The sequence below is a fragment of the Balaenoptera borealis genome, assembly GCF_965194805.1.
Source record: "Balaenoptera borealis genome assembly, chromosome: 1".
Lineage (NCBI taxonomy): Eukaryota > Metazoa > Chordata > Mammalia > Artiodactyla > Balaenopteridae > Balaenoptera > Balaenoptera borealis.
The window spans coordinates 32,918,975-32,937,465 of record NC_138860.1 but is presented as its reverse complement, the minus strand read 5'-3'; the positions used below and the strand labels follow the sequence as shown (position 1 = coordinate 32,937,465).

General features: G+C 44.5%; 1 protein-coding gene and 1 long non-coding RNA gene across 3 annotated transcripts in view; both read right to left on the bottom strand.

Annotated features, from left to right (window-relative positions):
• The window catches only part of LOC309609433, a 258,292-nt gene that overhangs the window by 80,425 nt on the left and 159,376 nt on the right, over nt 1–18,491 (bottom strand). The window lies entirely within an intron of this gene.
• FAM72A (family with sequence similarity 72 member A) overlaps nt 583–18,491 on the bottom strand; it is a gene marked incomplete at its 5' end in the record, with an annotated part of 61,126 nt that continues 43,217 nt past the window's right edge. For both annotated transcript variants that reach the window (XR_014233389.1, XM_082350761.1), the window contains one exon: nt 583–18,491. This exon is cut by the window's right edge.

Below are 18,491 nucleotides of genomic sequence, written 5' to 3'. Positions count from 1 at the left end.
TATTTGGTAACGGTGACTTTTTTAAGGAACTGTCAAACTGTTTTCCAAAGAAGCTGAATCATTTTGTCTTGAGTCCTTTTGACAAAACCTTAGTTTTCTTTGATAGCTCTCTTACTTTCAGGTGTGACAAGGCATTTTTTTATATAAGTATCATACTGAACACATTTTTCTCCACTTGATTTTTTTTTCACTTAACATATACTGAAGATTTCTTCATAGGAGATTACAGAGATATTCCTCTTTTCTTTTTGCAGTTGCTTAGTACTCGGTTTGTAGAAGTACCATAGTTTATTCCTCCAATCCTCTTTGATGGGCATTTTGCTTGTATACAGTCTTGCTGTTAAAAATAGTGCTGCAATAAATTGCCTTATATATATATCTTCCCATATTTTGCAGTAGATGACTAGAAATTAGATTGCTGGGTTTTAAAGTATTTGCACAAACAAGTTTGCTATATATTGCCAAATTCTCCTCTGTAGGGATTGAACCACCTTTCATTTCTATTGTAATGTATGAGAGAGCCTATTTCCCCAAAGTTTTAACAGCAGTGTATCCTTAAATTTGGATTTTTGCCAATCTAAGTTAAAAATAATATTCTCAGCATAGTTTTAATTTGCCTGTTTTTTATTATGAGTGAGGTTGAACATCTTAATGTTAAGAGCCATTCATATTTCTTTTTCTAATAATTATTGATATCTCTCGCCAATTTTTCTGTGATTGTTGACCTTTTAATTCTCTCCTTTAGAAACTTTATATAGTTTGGTAGTTAACGTTTTTCTGACATTTAACTTGCAATTTGTTTTTTCACTTTGTCATTTGTGATTTGTGGTATTTCTTGACAGAGACAACCATTCTTAACTCATTTAGCATTTATTTGCTATTAACGTCCATATTTCTAAATAACAAACATATACTATTACTTCTTAGTTTTCATTTTAAGCACTATTTATTGACCTTCCCTTTGAGCATATGGTGCCCTTTCAACAGAGACCCACTGCTCACATGCATATTTCCTGTACCCCCATTTTCTCAATAGAGTAATGGGAAGAGTAACTTGTGAGTCTCCATCTGAGACCAACTGTATGAACTGAAAGTTGAATCTTTATGCAGTAATAAAGATTGGTAAAGCCTTTAGCCAAAATACTTAAAAATTTAAGAAAGACATGATTCATCCTCAAGTAATTTAATCTAATCCTTTAGAAAGGATTTGCTTCCATGGATTTGAATGTTGGTTTCTACATTACTAACTAGTAGACTAAGATGCAGAGAAATAAAAATTGAAGTTGTTAGATGCCACTTCAATTAAAGAAGAAAGAAGTGTTCTGTTTTCATATGTTCAACTTGAACACAATGTTTTCAGGAATAGACCTACTGTGAAAAATAAAATTTATTTACATATTTATCAATAATTCTTCTCTTAATAATCTTCCATTTTGGCCAAAAGGGTGAACTCAAAACCCTTCCCACATTATTATTGGCCAGTGAAGAATGGGGACTATGTGTCCCTCTTGTGCCGCACCATGACCTGGGCAGAAGAAAGTAGATAAGGAGGCTTCCCTGGTGGTGCAGTGGTTAAGAATCCGCCTGCCAATTCAGGGGACGCGGGTTTGAGCCCTGGTCCAGGAAGATCCCACATGCCGCGGAGCAACTAAGCCCGTGTGCCACAACTACTAAGCCTGCGCTCTAGAGCCCACGAGCCACAACTACTGAAGCCCACGCGCCTAGAGCCTGTGCTCTGCAACAAGAGAAGCCACCGCAATGAGAAGTCTGCGCGCCGCAACGAAGAGTAGCCCCTGCTCACTGCAACTAGAGAAAGCCCGAGCGCAGCAACGAAGATCCAACGCAGCCAAAAATAAATAAATTAAAATAAATAAATTTTAAAAAAATCCCCAGAAAATTAAAAAAAAAAGAAAAAAAAGAAAGTAGATAAGGGCATTTTGCTCCTTAGCCTCTGGATGCCTAGCCTGCAGAAGCCTCTTCTTGGTTGGGACTCAGAACCCTCTCAGAGTGTTGAGTTACTTGCCAGAGCTGGCACTTCAGAGCGATGCCTGGTTCCTTGTCGTCACACTTGTCATCCACCAGGTGCTGGCCTTTCTGTTTCCCTGAGTAACCCTTGATTCAGTGTCCCATAAATGCCTTGATGGAGGAAGCAGTCTGGGGAAGATGGGCCATTATGGGGACTAATGTATCTTTTACAGCCTTGGTGTTGCCACTGTCTTCTGTTAAGTTGGTTTAACCCTGAGACTGCTGGAAAGCCAATGGGTAAAAGAAGTTGATGTAGAGAATGGGAGGGTCAGCTGAACCAGTGTTGATCTCAGGGATTCTCCAAAAGTCTCCAGTTCCTCTCACCACAAAACATCTTGAAAAGTCCTAGAATGTTGGAGTTGAAATGGACTTGTACCTTGATTCGACCAAGAGGCTGAGGAGTGATGGAAAGGATCTCAGAGACCATCAAGTCCCATTCTCTCCTTTTCCAGAAGAAAGTCCAACCCGAAAGCCAAAGATGAAAGTGAGGTTCTCAACACCACATGGATATCGAAGGTGAGAGCCTGACCAGGATCCAAATCTGTCCACGTGTTCTTTTCTCCATCGATCCCTCAGGACAGTGGTTCTCCACCCGGGCTGCACATGTGAATCTCCTGAACAAATTGTAAAATGCCCAGGCCTCACCCACAGAGAGTCTGATCCACTGCCGTAAGGCAAAGGTTTCAGCACTGAAGCTGATAAAGCCAACTCAGTGCTTGACCCCTACTGGAAGGTCAATAAGCTTTTGTTGAATATTAATTCAGAATTTAATGAGCACAAAAGAATAAATGAATTATCCCCACCAGGTAACGTTGTTTTATTTCTCAACGTTATTGTAGACTGTAAAAAATATTCACAGAAGTAGAGAGACTAGTATAATAATTTGTATAGTATCTAATTTGCCTTTAAATAGAGGTTTTCTGGAGAATAGATCAGAGAAGTGACTCTAATGCTGCTGAGAATACCCATAGCCCCACTAGGCCAGGGTCGAGTTACCTGTGTGCAGTGTCTTTGGGTCCCTCTCAGACCACATTCCCCTGAACCTGTGGCAGGTGGGGGGACCCAGTGCCCAGGCATCCTGGTGGCCAGAAACATAGCAGGCGGCTAAAGATTGGGGGCCCTTTATACAATATGCCTGTTCCGCAATCCTGGCCCCAGGGCAGACCTCAGCTCCAAGGGGAGAAGAGGCAGAGTTAGTGCTAGATAGCGTCCCTATTGCTGGGGCTGTCTCCCAGAGGTACTCAGCTCTCTGCCGTGGCTTTTTAGAACAGGAGGTGATCCTGTTATGCTCAAATAACTCCGCCTTTGACTCCCTTTGGGGGATGGTTGAAATTTTCTCCATTGATTATCATCAGTTCATGAGAAAGTCTTAGTTTTCCTTTTAAGCTCATTGTGGCTATCAGAACTCTAATCAATTTCCTTGAAGTTTAATGAAATGAAAGCAGTGACTCACTGAAGATAAATGCATAGCACAGCTCTCTAGTTTCCAGGTAAGCTGGTCCCCAGCCAACTTAGTGGACTTGACCCTTTGAGGCTAGGAGCCCTGGAGAGAGGGGCCCTGGGGCGGGGGCGGGGGTGGGGCAGAAGTGGGGAGGGGCACAGCTGCTGAGCCTGAGCTGGGGAAGGTGGGGGACAGCTACTGAACACTGCTTCCTTCTCTAGTGCTCCCCCTTTCCCCAGAGTAGAGTCTCAAGTCTCATCATTAAGCAGGCCCATGTACTTCCTCCCCCCCTTACCCTCTCCAGCCCCCCACCCCCACCCCCGTTCAGCCATGTGGGAGGAGGGAGGCCGGCTTTCAGGGATCTGCTCTTCTTTTCCTTTACTTCTTGCTACATTCTCCCTCCATGTTCCCAATACCCTCATGCTGTGCCCAACAGCCCAGGAATCCCCGTGGCAAGTTTTATTGCCCAGGTTGGGTGGGTGGATATGTAGGTGACAGCCCATGTTAGAGACATTCCTCCTCTCATCCACACTTACCTATTCTGTGCCCCACTAATGGGGGAGGGGTGGCAGGGAGCTCATTTATCTATATTGCTAACACTTACAGGCAGGCAGCATGAAATGACCAACGTATCTATTATTCATCCCTGATGATAACAATATCCCCTGCTCTTACCATGGCTCTTGGCACATGGTGGGTGCTCAATAAATGTTTGTTGGAAAGATGGATGGAAGAAATGGAAAAGTCATTGGACCTAAAGTCAGGAAACCTACGTTTTCCTCCTGGTGCTGTTAGTAACTCAGTGTGCCTTTGATGAAGTCACCTCATCACCCTGGCCTCAGTTTCCTCTTACGTAAACCAAGGTGGTTGGATGGGTTGATCTCTAAATGTCCTGCCATGCCTCTTTTATGGCTCTATGCTGGCACAATTCCTGACCCAAGCTCAGCTGTTAAGGCTAAATATTAAACCCCTCAGGAGATACGTTTAAAACAGACCTGAAAAATGGCATCTAATCCAAGGAGAAGCTGTAATTCTGAAAATTCAGAGCCAACGGGGCCAAGAAATTCAAAGTCATGGGCCAGATTAGTTTTATGGGGGCTGATTCTGAGCCAGAGTCCCAGTCAGCAGTGGGTATCAGTAACTGCCCCACAGAGGATGTCTGCATATCGTGCAGCGGGACCAGGCTGCAGGGTGTTGTGGGAACACAAGGTGAGAGGCTCATCCTGCGAAGCAGTGCTGTTCTGTGAGATGCCTCCCACGCTGGCCCAGGCCCATGCCCTTCCCAGGGCTCATCTAAATTCACATGTGGTCTCTAACATATTTCTGCCTTCAGAATTGGGTGTCCTGACTGCCTCAATTCAAGGAATGTCATTGTAGAGCCATTAAGGACCAGTTTAAAATGGAATTGCCAATATACAACAGGGGCCTACTTATGGCACAGGGAATTATATTCAATATCTTGTAATAACCTATAATGGAAAAGAATCTGAAAAAGAATATATATGTGTATATGTGTGTGTGTGTGTGTGTGTGTGTGTGTGTATAACTGAATCACTTGGCTGTACACCTGAACACAACATTGTAAATCAACTATACTTCAACTAAAAAAGTAGAATTGCCAGTCAGTTTCTACAGTGAAGGTTTAATGAAAAGAAGGAAGATACTCCAGACAAAGGATTACATAGGAAGGTGGATTAGAGTGAACCAGTATGTGGAGAGATGTACAGACTTGAGTTTGTTTGTTTGTTTTTAAATATCTACCTGGGTGCCATCATTATACATACATTATCTCAGATTCTCACTGCAACCCTGGAAAATAGACACCATGTTATTATCCTTTTCTTTTTTCTCTCTCTCTTAATGGTGAGGAAATTGAGATGATTCAGAGAGGTTAAGTGACCTGCCCACACAGCCAGTAAGTGAGGGACCAGGATTCCAGATCTTTTCCAGAAAAGACTCCAGAACTCAATCTTTCTGCCAAAATATGCTGTTCTTATGTACTTGGAAGAGGAGACATTATCCCCATTATCTACTTATACAAACAATAATACTAGTAACAGCTAATATTTACATACCCTTAGGAGTTGAAAAATTACCTTACATTATCTCATTTAATTCTCACCATAGTCCTTTTGGATGGGTATTTCAGTCCTATTTTTTAAGGAGAAGGATAGTAATGTTCGGAAGAGCTAATCACTAGGACAAGATCACCAGGACATAAACACTGAGACAAGGGACAAAAACAAAAGCCCTTTGGAGTCCTCATAAGCAGTATAAAGGGATTCCGAGAGTAGAACTTGTGAAAGTCACTGCTCTAAGCCAACCCTCTTCTCAACTTTGCAGTTCTACCTCTTTTTTCCAGTCACACAGAATTGAAATTCAGGAATCGTAGACTCAGGAACTTTAAACATGGAAGGACTCTCAAAACTGGCTTCAAAGTGGAGCCTGGAAGTTCCTCAAACGTGCCCCAGGGGCTGCCCTGGGGGGTGAAAGGAAGGTCAGGTTGGGAGTGGGGCTCCAAGGAAAATTGTAATTCATAAAACTGGCCCCAGAGTCTCTCACACAGAATTTGCCTTGGCTTAGGGAAAGACTTAACAAACCGCAGGGCGACAGAGGTAAGACACTGATGACATGATTTGGAAGGCAGCAAGGAAGAGATGATTAAACCACTAGCATAAAAAAATAAGCCAGGATTTGGAAAGTGAAGAAAGGGGGGAAGAGGAGGAGGGAGAGAGGGCGGATATTGAGGTTGACGGCTGGTGCTGAGTCGGTAGAAATGGCACATGGGCTTTTTTCAGAGCAGGGAAGTCTCCTTTTAGCTCTCTGCTTATCTGCTGTACGCCTGTCCTCCCCGTGCCCACTTCGTTCCCCTACACATAGCTGCCTGGTATGAGGACATTTGAGGGGATGGGGAGGAGACTGAGAAGAGGTTGCACCCTACATTTTGGTCAATGTTGAGGCAGAGAGGAAGGAGAAACCTGCAAGACGCAGAATGAGCACTTAGCAGAGCTGGACGATGGAGCCCAGGGTGACTAGGAGTAAGCAAGGGCTTGTGAACCTCAGGCAGTGTGTGGGGCGGGGGCTCAGATGATCTCCTCTAGATCCTGAGCAGCAGGTGACTCGCTGCTACAAAAGCGTGTACCCCGAGCTGGGCTCCTTGACTCCAAACTCCCCTCAAATGATCCCACTTTTTCTACTGCCTGCTTATTTATCCCAAAACACTGTTTACGGCTCTTCCCTGTGCATGTAGCCACACGGTTTCCTGCTTATTAAATCAAATCAAATTTCTTAAGCCTGGCCTCTCCCACCATCGTCCATGAATCTTCTGCTCTGGTCAGGCTGCTCTCCCCTCCCATCCACACTGCTGCCTCTGTCCCCACACCTTGGCTTTGTTTTTCCTCTCAGCTGAAAAATGCTGTCTGCCCCTCTAGACTTATCTGAATCCCGCCAGCCTTCAAGGCTCCACCCCTCCACAGCTTCGAACAGCAGGGAAGTTTCTCCTGCCCAGTCTCAGGGCAGGTGAACTTGGTCCTGTTTGGAACTTGGAAATGTTCAATTTTCCATGCCTCCCTAATAAAGTTGTAAGTGTACCACTTGATGCAGAGATGTCTCACGTGTCTTAATTAACTGATGGCCACATGTCCCAGGCTTTCTGAGACATATTCCATTTCTTGCAAAACTTATCTTAGATCGTGCCTTCTAATTTAGGGTTCAGAAAATACAGACTCTGTGCTGGCAGTGTGATTCAAAAAATATATGTAGCAAAGGACTCCACTGTAATACTCGTTACACATTTGGGCCTCGTGGGCTGGGTATGAATCGGTAGGCAGGAGGCTGTATTTGCTTCAGGCCTTCATGGAGCATTCATGACTAGACCCATTGGGGTTGATGGCTGTTCACAAGGCTTAGACCCTGAGATGCTGGGGATCGATGACCCTCTCTCAACCTCCCAGACATTCGCCCAGATGGAAAAGGAACTCATCAAAAGAGGAAAAGATGAGAGTCAGTGTGTGCGAGACACTCAGAGCAGCAAAGCGTGGTGAGCCCAGAAGCCAGCAGGGCTGGGATGCTCAGGAGAGGAACGCTTATGAACTGGAAGAGCCCTGCCACCAGATGTGCTGGAGGACCCAGAGCAGAGGTCAGTCTGGCTGGGGACCTTATATCAGATCCTAACACTGGGGCGTGCACTCAGTAGGGTGACTATGGAGGCGGACAGAGAAGTGAGCACATCTACCTGGAGGCAGGAGCGACATCCCTGTCATGCAGGCCAAGTGTGTCAGTCCTGTGACAGGAGAGCCTTGGGGGAGGGGGAAGGGCTGGGAGGTGGAGGGAGTGGGGGATGGGGAGAGATGCCAAACCAGGGGTCTGGGAGCCACTCGGTGAGCACGGGGAAGCACAGACGGGGAGCCTCCCCAGATGGCCAGAAGGACTACAGCTCAGAAGCACAGGTGAGGAGGACACCCGAGACGAGCAGAGATTTCAAGCCTGGGATTACAATGATGTTGCTGATGGGTGGTCTGAGCGAGAGTTGTTTTCTGGGTTTTGTTTTGTTTTGTTTTTGTTTTTGAGATATGTAATATTGATCAATTAAATGGAATTTATGCTCAAGAAAGTGTCAATTACCTTTAATAACTTATCTTTGGCTGGTAATGAGCTGAACAGATCACAGAGTCCCCAAGCACTTCAAGGCCTGTTTGGGGGTAAGGTAAAGTCAGCCCGTGAGTACTTGGGATCAGAAGGGTCATTTCCTATGCCTTTAGGAAGAGCCTTTAGACTGAGTTTTCTTTCCCCCACCTTAGGCCCTTTCCCCTTCTGAAGCTTCATTACAAAAGTGCCCAGGGGTTGACTCTGGAATATGTGGTGATCTTTTCATGCCCTGTTTTTTTCCCAGTTGCCCTTGCTTGAGTCATGGTGATGTCACAGGAAGAAGGCAAACAGTTTCCTTATCTGCCAAATGGGGACACTTAATACCAACTTGCAGGTTATTGTGAAGATCAGTGATTGCCTGTGGGAGGTGCCTGACAGAGCTTAGCACACAGTAAGTGTTCAATGAAGCACAGATCGTATTACTTTTTACCCCTGCTGCTGTTCTCTGCTGCTCCTGCTGGCCCTGGCTCCCTTTCTCTTTTTAGAAAGTGAGCATGAAGTTTGGAAATTAGGGCTTAAAATATATTTCCATTAGCCATAGCTTCTTTTGACAGTCCGCTGTGGAGGGGTAAATGATGGTGTGGGCAGGCAGAGATGGAAAAGACTTTTTTTCAGTGACCTGAGCACCTGGGTTATACACAGCCACCACTGACAGGACCATTTGCCTCCAAACCATCACCTTGATGATCCGCCAGGTGTGCAGTGAAAGCCATTTATAAGTGGCTTCCTCCTCTTTTCTCCACTGAATATTTAAAAAAATCACTTCAGTGTGAAACTAATCAATGACATTCTACCAGATGCTGGGGTGAAGGAAATGGGGAACTAAAATCTTTTCAGGGAAGGTGAAATATAGGTGCATTGATTTAAGAAGAACTAAACTCAATTTTTATCCATTTATTAGGTCCCTACCAGATCTAAAAGAGAACGCTTCTCAATTTGTAGTCTATAGACCCCAGCACCACAGTCTCCTGGGGGTGCTTGTCTGGAAACTAAAGGCAGGTTCCTGACCTCACCCTAGTCCTACCAGATCCATCTTTGGTAGTAAGAATCAGGGAGTCACATTTTAAATAAGTTCCCCCACCAAAGTTTGAGAATCACTACAACATAGGAAATATAAAGGAGTATAGTTTATATTTTCAGGCAGCTCACAATCTAGGTGGAAATGATAAAAAAGCAGGAAGCTGACACAATCACTGTGTGTTTTAGGAAGATTATTCTGGCAGCAGTGCACAGGATGGACTTGATTGGGAAGCTGGAGATGGGAGATTCGTTCAGAGGTGTTGGCAGTAGCCTAGCGTGAGATAAGAGCTGGAGGTGCTGAAAAGGAGGGACAGATGCCACATGTCAACCTGCGTCACAGATGTGTGTGTGTGTGTGTGTGTGTGTGTTTTAATTGCGGGCAGTCACCAATTCCTTTTGAAAGTCGGAAGGCTATAGATGACAAACACATAAAAAGTATGAAATAGTGTGGAAAAAACTGATTCCATTTAGGCCAGCAGAGGCCCAAGCACTATCTTAATTTTTTTCTGCCTATTTAATTTTTTTAAAACCAACATTTTCTAAAACATTTCATCATGGGATCCTTCAAAAATATAAAGCAGGGACTTCCCTAGCGGTCCAGTGGTTAGGACTCTGAGCTTCCACTGCAGGGCGCGTGGGTTCGATCCCTGGTCAGGGAACTAAGTTCCCACAAGCTGCGCAGCAGGGCCAAATATATATATATATATAAAACAGAAGTTGCAAACCAACTGACTGACTGACTGAATCTGTCCCTGACATGTTTTGTTTGTTTAGAGGAGCATTTTTTAAAACTTTGAATTGGTTGCCAATATTCTAAAAAATCAGGTGATTTCACCTAAAAATCCAGATTATGAACTTTTCTTGAAAAACACTCAGATCTGGTAACTTCAGGACCTCATCCCCACAAGGCCACAGTCGCTGTGTCATTGTGAGAAGGGAGGCGCCCTCTCCGGTTTGCCAGAGTCCCCAGGACTCACCTCGTCCCCTCCCCCACTGAGCATCAGTTGCCACTTATCCTCACACCTGTGCTATTTTTTTCTTATAGTGAAGAGCATTAAGAAGCATTAAGAAGCATATTTATGCTCAAGTTGCTATTGAAATTGTTCTTTTATTCAGCCCGATTCACTACGCTACACACCTGGTCCTTGCTGCATTTAAGTTGGCAAGCCCTGCTATAACATCTATTCACGTCCCACAGAACCAGACAAAGGAAAGAGCTGCCAGGCTGTGTCCCCTCACCACTCCCACCTCCATGTATTGGTGTAGAAATGCCAGAACCTACAGTACTTCAGAGAGCCTTGGGCTGGGGAGTTTCCCATTAAGTCACTTCGCCTCCCCCAGAATCTCAAGACTACCTCCAGAAAGCACAATTAAAACTAATATGCAGAAAGTTGTAATCTTTTGAGATGGTGTTATAGGTGGCTAACAAAAGAATAGGTGTTTAGTCAAGACTTACTTGGCTGTCCAGTGAGTGGTTAAGACTCCGAGCTTCGGGGCTTCCCTAGTGGCGCAGTGGTTAAGAATCCGCCTGCCAAGGCAGGGGACATGGGTTCAAGCCCTGGTCCGGGAAGATCCCACTTGCCGCGGAGCAACTAAGCCCGTGCACCACAACTACTGAAGCCTGCGTGCCTAGAGCCTGTGCTCCGCCACAAGAGAAGCCGCCACACTGCAATGAAGAGTAGCCCCCACTAGCCGCAACTAGAGAAAGCCTGCGCATGGCAAAGAAGACCCAATGAAGCCAAAAATAAATAAATTAATTTTAAAGAAAGAAAGGAACAAACTACTGATACATGCTGTAGTGTGGACAAACCTCCAAAAAAAAAAAAATTAAAAAAAAAAAAAAAAAAGACTCTGAGCTTCCACTGCAGAGGGCATGGGTTCAATCCCTGGTTGGGGAGCTAAGATCTTGCATGCTGCGTGGCTCGGCCAAAAAAAAAAAAAAAAAAATAGGTGTATAGAAAGAGGCACATCTTGAGAAGAGTCTACTCAAGGGTATTCTAGGTGTAAAAATGTCCGAGGGGGCTCTTCCGTGGCCTCTTCTATAGCCTGAGTAAAATCTCCCTCACAGTCACTCCCTTCCTTTGGGCTGATCTTGTGCTCTCCAAGCAGCCATCTGGTTATAAATTCCATTCGAGAAATGTATGTCTTGGAAAGCAGGTGTAAATATTCTGGTCACTGGACAGCCATGCTCAAGCATTGCTCACTTGTAGATATGGAATACACGTTTCTTGTGAGGTATGGTTAGCACAGGCCTATATCCCCCAGGACCTGAATGAATAAAACTGAGCTCCTAGTCGTGCAAAGCTGAGGACCAGAATATTGACAAACAGCATCCTCAGCAAGCGACAAAGTCGCTGGCCAGCAAGCCACATTTCACCATTACAGGGACATAGATTTGTCCAGTCCCAGGGTCTCCAGCGTCTGCAGTTGGAGACTAGTGGGTCTAAATTTCCTGGGCTGCAGGAGGTTTCTTGGTTCTTTTGCTCCTGAGCTCTCACTGTCCCTGGGAGATGTTACTGGTCTCTGACCATGATTAGTTCCTCACACTGTGCCTGACACACAGGAGCGTTCTGTAAATGTTTGTGGGAAGAATTTCAAGCGGAAACATGTTAGCAGAAGCCAGGTGGCTGCCCGCCCTCCCAGCAGAGATACCTGAGGTGATTCTTGCTCTGTTTGGGAGGCTGTACTTCTCTCTCAGATTCTACCACTCATCTTGCTAGGCTGACTGTGGCAGAGGGCAGAGCAAGGAGAAGCGAGAGCGGCGCTGGCATTTGGCCAGTGGGCTAAGGCAGGGCTCGGAAATGAAAGGGCAGCATCGCCCCAGCAGGCATCTCTCAGCTTCCTGGTAACGAGAGGCGCTCTCCTGGGATCCCTGGATACCCAGGAGAGGGACAGGAGGTGGGGGAAGAAAGAAGGAACACGCTGATCAGCTCGGTTTTCCTCTGAGGCAGCAGGTGCAAGGTTAGAGCAGGGCACGGAGGGGATCCTGCCTACTCAGAGAAGACAGGCAGGAGGGGCCCAACACGGGGGCGGGGGGAAGATGTGCCTGGGGCCAGCCCTGCCCATAATGTTAAAAAAATGCTATACATCCTTTGCCCTTCAGTCTAGCTTGGTGTCCTGCCAGCCCCCCCTGAGTGGTGAGTGGAGAGGATGCAGCAGACTCCCACCCCCAGTGTGATCTCAGAGGAAAACTGCACTGATAGACCTACTCTTACGATGATGCCTAGGACTCCTGCAGTGTTAAGCTCTGCTTTTGCATTTTTCAGAAAGAATATTATAATGAACCCTATATACCCACCACCTTTAAAAAATATATTTATTTATTTATTTATTTTTGGCTGCGTCAGGTCTTGGTCGCGGCACGCGGGCTTAGTTGCCCCGCAGCATGTAGGATCCTAGTTCCCCGACCAGGGATCGAACCCGCGTGCCCTGCACTGGAAGGCGGACTCTTAACCACTGGACCACCAGGGAAGTCGCCCCACCACCTTGATTTAATATTATTTTTCATTTTGCCATATTGGCTTCTTTTTAATGCAAATTACAGACATCATGGAATATGAAGCTTTAAAAAATAACGACATTTCCTCACATAACCATAATACCATTATCATACCTATCAAAATGAATACTCAGTCCATATTCATATTTCCCCAGTTGTGTCAAGAATGAATTTGTGTGGTTGGTTTGTTGGCATCGAAGCTTTTTAAATAGTGTTCCCACTAGCCTCAGGCTTCTGCACAAATATCTCAGAGACCAGCAAGGGTGAGGTTGAGGGGGAAGGAGGCTTCCGCCCCTGCTTCAGCCAGAGCAGGTTTTATTATTAGGAACAAAAAGAGTTTGCTGTTGAGGAAAAAAAAAGAAAAAGATTTGAAAATCATTTCCACAAGGCATTACTTCTTTCATATTTTTAAGGAAAATGTCTGGTGCTGTCACCGCCTTAAATCAAGGGGATAAGTTCCTAGTGGTGGGATAGTGGGAACCCAGGGTGGGGGGCAGGGGGAGTTGGCAGAGAGTCCAGTGGCTATAAAAGGAGAGATTTTATTCCCACTGGGCATGAACCTGGACTCACAGAGCAGACCTTGTCAGTACCTGGAGTACTTTGGGTCCACTTGGTAGTTTCTCCCCGGGGTACTAACACATCTACCACTTTGCCCTTTCCCTTTTTAGATCTCACTCTATGAATCTCACCTAGTTCTTGCTCATTCGCAGGGCAACTTGGAACACTCTGAGGCCAAAGAAATTTGAAACCCTCCCCTGCTCAGTTTCTACTTTTGGCTTTCTTAGGTACTCTCTAAAGAACCTGAGCTGGGAGGAATGGTCTTCCAAAATTCTAATCGTTACAGTTTGGCATTCCGGAAGCAAGATAAATACGAAGTATCAACAACACAGACCTAACAGTTGCAAAGCGAGAGGTATTGAATCACAGATGCAACACAAAAGCAATCTGACCCAGCAAGGGGCTGCAGCTATTGTTATAGCAGTCTAAAGAAGACAAGCCCAGATAATGAATAGTCAGAGATTCCAGGAAATGCTGATTTTTTCAGGGAACCTCAATAATCACAGCTTTCAACAACAAACAACTCAAGATCTTTCTCCTCCTTCAGGACATATGCCCAGATTAACCTGCCAAAATACTCAATTCGCTTTTGAGATTCTTGGAGTTATATTTCAAATGATGATATTTTTCTATCGGGTCATTCCTGTTTTACTGCAGAATTGTAAGCTCCATAAAGATGATGACAATGTCCATTTTATATATATATATATATATATATACACACACACACACATCAATGAACACATGTTTATCCACTAATATGTAGATTATACACAAACAGTTTGGGCAGAGGGAAAATTTGGGAATATTTGAATTGAGTCATCTTTTCCCAACACCAATATTTTTGTAATTTCTCAGTAAGGGCTTATAAAACTCTAGTTTGCCTTTTATTTTTTTAATTTTTTGGCCATGCTTCGCGGCTTTTGGGATCTTAGTTCCCCGACCAGGTATTGAACCCAGGCCCTGGCAGTGAAAGTGCCGAGTCCTAACCACTGGACCTCCAGGGATTTCCCAACCCTAGCTTGCCTTTGAATCTAACTAATATCTATGAATATCTACCAAATACCTAGTTCTTTTCGGATATGAGATATGCTTGAACTATGACCCCTCCCCTGGGATGTTTGTGACTTAGTCGGTGACACAAACCTGCCCACAAGAAAGATTAAGTAACATAAGCGAATATATACACTCTTGCCTCCTTCTATTCAAACATGGCCCTGCCTTCAAAGTCCAAATCATATCTTCCCCTCACACTAAACAGTCATCATTCATTCCGATACTCAACTAGCCTTTACTGAGGACCTACTGAGTGTCAAGTGCAGTCAGTATCCAGGAACCAGAGATACCACAATGAATGAGACAGCCAAGGCTCTGATTCTAGCACATAAACAATCTTGAAAAGTTACTTAAATAACATAAATGTTACATATGTAGGTATGCTCTCTGCTAACAAAACAGCAAGCTCCTGAAAGATAGTGGCCATATCTTACATTCTTTTGTCTTCCCCTCACCAGCTCAAATCTGGACATGGAACTTATTGACTGAAGTTTGAAAGGCTAGGTTGTATGAAATTTTCAGTAAACATGAAAAGCTATAAATTGGTAGTAAAATCTTAACACAGGGAAATCTTAAAACACTGAGAACTCTTGCCTTCCCTTTGAAACTCATCTCAAATGTCACCTTCTCCAGGATGCCTTCCCTCACTTACCCAGGCAGGCTTAGTCCCTCACTCCTCTCTGAGTCCATACGACTTGGTGAAGACTGCCACAGATTAAAATATAGTATGGTTACTGTAATGATTAGTTTACATAAGTTTCCCCCAAGACAACCAGCTGGAGGTTTAAGGCAAGGGGTGGGGGTCCCTTAGCCTGCCCAGGGAGACAGCTCTTCCCTGTTTCTTGGATGGAGGGTTAGTAGAGGATACATATGCTCAGCGGGCTTTTTTTTTCTGATAGGATGGCAGACATGCAAATAAACATTTGCATATTTACCACTCCTTGTAAATATGTGACAGTCCACCCTACTCTCTTTTTCCTGAGAATATAAGAATAAAGTGTTCTGGGAGGAGGAGAAAGGGAAAGGTAGCAGTCAAAGGGCACTAACTTTCAGTTATATAAGATGAATAAGTCCTGGAGATCCACTGGGTAGCACAGTGCCTGTAGTAAATGATGCTGTACTGTGTATTTAAACATCTGCTAAAAGGGTAGATTTTGTGTTGTGTTCTTAAAATATACACACAAACAAATAATAATAAATAAAAAGGGTGGGAGGAAACTTTTGGAAGAGATGGACATGGCATAGAATGTACTGATGGTTTCATGGTTTCAACGAGTTATCTCCGAACTCATTAAGTTGTATACTTAAATATGTACAGCCTTTTGTATGTCAATTATATATTAATTTAAAAAAAATTTTTTTAAAGAATAAAGAGTTCTAGGCCTTTGTGAGAGGGAGATGGTCTAACCAGAGACTGCAGATTTGGAGGTTGGACTCACCCACCAGAATGAGACCAGGAGACTTGGGAGAGGGTTCACTCAGCATTGTCCAAAATGAGGAAGAGAGTAACATTCGGAGAAAGGGGCAACATCTCAAAAGAATCCACTAGTAAGGGCCAGGGATAAATTTCATCTGAGAAGGTAGGCACTGAGAAAGAGAGGTCTGGCAGCCACAGACAGTGGTTTAGCTGACAAGCCCAGTGAAGGGGAGGCTATGGCTGTGAACTGAGGGTGGCATCTAATCTCAGGAGCTGGCAGTCAGAGACGAGACAGTGCCCAGAAGGATCAGAAGAAACAAAGCAAGACCCTGATTCCAGGAACTTCAATACCAGACAATTAACCCAGGCAGGAATTCAACCGTGCGGGACAAGGAGGGACCCAGACACTGCAATTGGAGAGGATAGCACTATGTTACAGGGGGTTTAGAGTGCAGCCTTGGAGTCGCATGGACAGGCCAGTCATTTACTAAACTTTCTAGGTCCCAATCTGCATCTGATAAGGTGAGGCTATTGGATGAGGCTATTGAAAGGAATAAATAAAATTATGCACAAGGAGGGCTTAGGACAGTGCCTGGAGCATAGCAGGGGCTAAAATAGTAATTGCAATAGTAATGGTAATTGTGAAGGCTCACAGGAGTTAGTAGTGTAATAGTAGAGTAATAGTAGTAGCGGTGGTGCTGGTAATAATAATGAGAAACTAGTTAAGGGTCTCATTGCTGGAATTGAGAGAGCTGTGAATTGGCATTGAACTTGAAGTCAGGACACCAGATTTTAATCCTATTTTTGTAGAATGTTAGATATGTGACCTTCTTCAAGTCAATCAACCTCTCTGATCCTCAGTTTCCTCTGCTGTCAAATGGAGGTGTTGACACTGGTTGTGCCCTCCTCCCAGAGTTCCTGTGAGGATTTCATCAGACCCCGGATCTGCCACCACCAACACAGCCCCTGCACCTAATAGAGGCTAGTAGATGAATGTGGCCTGAATCTGATGGTTAGGACTCACCAACGCTGACCTGAGGCTGAATCGAATGCTCTCACCTTTCCTTGCCTGAGAAGGTCCAGGGTTTGGGGCAGGTTGCATTTGCCAATGTTTAAGTGGTTTCAGATGAGGGACTGTGGTTTTGGGCTGGGGTGGGGGTCAGAGAATTAGGCAGGCCACCGTTTTCCTCTTGGTCATAAGCCACCTCCAAATGATCCTGGCTGTGACCATTAGAAAGCTTAAACTCACTCTTGAAACCAGTCTTTGAATTAAAAGGCATTTGTGGTTGTTTCTTTGACTTCCATGGCCATTTAGGTTTTAAATTCATTCATACATGTTGGTTTGTGAGGAAGTCTGGAGTAGATGATGATCCGGGTTTCTGATTTTAACCTAAAGCCAAATTTCTGGGCTTCTTTGTAGCATACCCAGCTAACTGGAAAATTTGAAAGTAAATACATTTTGAAGAGGAAAAAAAAAAGGTAGAAGTCTCTGATACTCTCTGATGAGGCCTTTGCAACCTGCAAATGGTGTCATTGTTTTGTTGCCTATAAAAGAACTGGACAGAAAGTTCTATTTTCATTTTCTTCCAAACTATTTATGTGACTAGGAAGGTGATAGTGGGTCTCTAAGAATATTTTCTTAACTGTCTTGGTGCCTCCCTTTGAAAAACAAAGCCAAATTATCCACATAGAGCACGCAGTGAGGTGGCTCTGAGTAAGGCCCAGCAGTGTTTGCTCTCTGCAGATATCTCAAGTGGGAGTCATGGAGACCAGGTTTATCTGATGGCCTCACATCTATCCCCCAGGACTTAGGGTAGCCATCACATGGATATTGGAGTAAAGGCCACGAATGCACTTATTACACTGTATTCATCTTCTCTGGTGGATCTGGTGTCTGAGTTGAAAGAGTTCTAAAGAGATGGGAGACCACATGTCCTGGTTGCCAGGACGGAGGATTTCCAGTAAATCTGGGACGGTCTCCCAGTTATCTGGGATAGTGGCCACCTTACTAAAGATCATCTCTTTTTCCTACTGGTGATGCCCACAAAAGGAGACCAGATAAGAAGAGGTGAGACAGCACAACCTTTTTTAAAGCAGTGCCTGAATCAGAATCACCTGGAGGGCTCATTAAAAGCAGGTTACTGGGCCCCACCACCAGAGTTTCCCATTCAGTTCGTCTGAGTAGGACCCAAGAACTTGCATTTCTAACAAGTCCCCAGGTGGCACTGATGCTGCCGGTCTGGGACTCTATTAAAGAGCCTCTGCTCTAAAACACTGGAGTCTTAGCTACACATTGGAATCACCTGAGGATTTTATAAACCATACTGGTGGTTGGGTCTCACTCCCAGATGTTCTGATTTAATTACTGTGGGGATTGCTAATCCTCCCAGGTGATTCTAATATGCAACAAAGTTTGAGACCACTGCTCTAAAAGGCTCTGCTACCCCTGAAGTGCTCTGACCTGAATTCATTTCCTGATGTTCCTTTGACATTCAACACATATTTGTAGAGCAACTACCATGTACCATGCACTGTGTCAGAGGCTGGTTGATGAAACAGACATAATCCATCCTTCCAGGAGCTTACTATTTAGGGGGAAACATAGCATAAACAAGTAAATAAAAATATTATACAATTAAAAACAAATTGGAGATCAGAGCAGGGAGTTAGGTGTAAGAGAGAATAAGGGCATGCCAGGGGAGCGATCTGGGACAGAGAAGTCATTGAGGATGTCTCAAAGATGATGTTGAAGCTAAAACTTGAAAAATTGGGAGCCAGCCATGCTGAGTGTGGGGAGAGGATGCTGGTCACCAGAGTCAAGGTGGCTG